A 2,500-nucleotide genomic window follows, 5' to 3' on the forward strand; every position below is an offset into this window, starting at 1 on the left:
GTTCGCTACTCGCACTGCCCGCACCCCTGTGTATCGCTTCATGTTAAACACCTTGCAAGTCTTGCTCACTTTCCACATGCTCCTGCTGTACACTGTAATGTGGATGGCAGCAGGACGTACATGCCGCCCCTCCCCACGTCCCCACCTTGCCCCCTGCCTTCGCAAGCTGGTTGGTGAGAAGTTTGCATGTTCAATGCCCTTCGCATGCGACGTACTCAGGCTACGTTGTGGTGCGGCCTGTGTCAACTGTCCGCTGATGTCGTACGCGTGAACCACAATCTGTACTGCACATTCGTCCTTATGTACTGAATGATACATCGTGGCACATGTGTGACCGCACAACGACTGCGCCCAAAAACGGCGGACCATACAGTGCAAATATTGTGCACGCAGCTACGTGTCGTCTCCCTATGAGAGCTGGATTGCAGTGTGGTACGCCATAGAGACGTGTGGGAGGAACGGACGCCGTGGATGGCGATCAGCATGAGCTGTCTGTTGATGTATTCGGACCTAGTCGTCTCTCCTCACACACCGTGATGGCATGGTGCACCGCGTTCCATATCTGCGACATGCTACAGAGGCCGGTTGACAGTCGTTCGAGCAATGGACATCGCATACGTACGGGGGCCACCTTCCACGTATTGTCTAGGCGTGCACATTTTGTTGCGTGTATGTGGGCAGACGTAGTGTGGCGTGACACCTGACACAGGCATGCAATAATCGTTGAAGTTGCAAATGGCGATGGACGCCTGCGTTTTCTGGTGAAGTTACGCAAATGAACAAATGGTAACCTGTTGTGGTGCGGTTGTTCTCGCTAGGGGTGAATCGGTGATGGCGACGATAGGTTGAGGTACTAACCGGTTGTTCCAGCGATACCCACCATGCCGACGAAACTGAACGGCATCTGGGTGTGAAGCGATACGCGGCGGTGGCTGGGTGGGACCGTCCCCGGCCGGTGAGGGGGCGCCTCCCGGCGTGCTGGCCGCGCGGTGCGTGGGCGCACGCGCTACAGCCGGCTGGTGGGGGCGGCCAGTGGCAGGCGCGCCGGCCGACGGACGCGGCAGGCGTCGCAGCTGCGCGCCGGCGCACCCTGCGCGCGGCGCCGTGCGGCCAAAGTAGGTCCTCGCGGGCCCGGTGCGAAGCGCGGTGGACATCTTCAGTGTGCTGGTCCGATTGAGGACTGTGTGCGTTGAGGATGCGCCGCCGCCCGGCGCTCGGCGCCGCGACGCCGTCTGCTGCTCGGTCGCCCCAGCGGTTCTCGCTGGTGGTTTGTATCGCAGCTGTGCGGATGTGTTGGCGCGTGCGCTGTGCTGGGAGAGTTCGCTTCGGCACCCAAGTGGGGCTTTTGTCCTTCTGTGGCGCTGGCGTTGGAGCTGCCGGTCACCGTAGGTGGCGCGTGTTGTCTCCCGCCGGCAATGCCACGACAGCACGCTCCCGGGCCTCTGTCGGCAGCGGCAAGCTCAGTTGGGAGCACGGGTGGTCGCACCGAAAGCGTCTACTCGCCTAACTCCGGGCGATTGCGCCTCTCTCGAACCCGACCAAGTACTTGGGACGGCGCTGCGCGCCGCCGGGACCTGAGAGGGTTTCGAGGTGTATTGTGCAGGGGAGCTCAGCCTCCTCCTGTTTGCAGAATGATTGAGCGGACGCTTGCGTGTTCGCGCGGGCCCCCGGGACACACTCCCGGGCGGCCGGCTGCTCAGCTCTAGTTGACGCAGCTCCCTGGTTGATCCTGCCAGTAGTCATATGCTTGTCTCAAAGATTAAGCCATGCATGTCTCAGTACAAGCCGCATTAAGGTGAAACCGCGAATGGCTCATTAAATCAGTTATGGTTCCTTAGATCGTACCCACGTTACTTGGATAACTGTGGTAATTCTAGAGCTAATACATGCAAACAGAGTCCCGACCAGAGATGGAAGGGACGCTTTTATTAGATCAAAACCAATCGGTCGGCTCGTCCGGTCCGTTTGCCTTGGTGACTCTGAATAACTTTGGGCTGATCGCACGGTCCTCGTACCGGCGACGCATCTTTCAAATGTCTGCCTTATCAACTGTCGATGGTAGGTTCTGCGCCTACCATGGTTGTAACGGGTAACGGGGAATCAGGGTTCGATTCCGGAGAGGGAGCCTGAGAAACGGCTACCACATCCAAGGAAGGCAGCAGGCGCGCAAATTACCCACTCCCGGCACGGGGAGGTAGTGACGAAAAATAACGATACGGGACTCATCCGAGGCCCCGTAATCGGAATGAGTACACTTTAAATCCTTTAACGAGTATCTATTGGAGGGCAAGTCTGGTGCCAGCAGCCGCGGTAATTCCAGCTCCAATAGCGTATATTAAAGTTGTTGCGGTTAAAAAGCTCGTAGTTGGATTTGTGTCCCACGCTGTTGGTTCACCGCCCGTCGGTGTTTAACTGGCATGTATCGTGGGACGTCCTGCCGGTGGGGCGAGCTGAAGGCGTGCGACCGCCTCGTGCGTGCTCGTGCGTCCCGAGGCGGACC

At 58.7% G+C, this 2,500-nt stretch overlaps 1 non-coding gene across 1 annotated transcript in view; it reads left to right on the top strand.

Moving 5' to 3' along the window:
• The first annotated feature begins 1,716 nt into the window (after positions 1–1,716).
• Positions 1,717–2,500, top strand: part of LOC124742018 — a 1,909-nt gene continuing 1,125 nt past the window's right edge. Inside the window, exon 1 of the ribosomal RNA XR_007010179.1 lies at positions 1,717–2,500. This exon is cut by the window's right edge and continues 1,125 nt beyond it. This is a non-coding gene — a ribosomal RNA (small subunit ribosomal RNA).

Source organism: Schistocerca piceifrons, unplaced genomic scaffold (genome assembly GCF_021461385.2).
Source record: "Schistocerca piceifrons isolate TAMUIC-IGC-003096 unplaced genomic scaffold, iqSchPice1.1 HiC_scaffold_211, whole genome shotgun sequence".
NCBI classification, from domain to species: Eukaryota; Metazoa; Arthropoda; class Insecta; order Orthoptera; family Acrididae; genus Schistocerca; species Schistocerca piceifrons.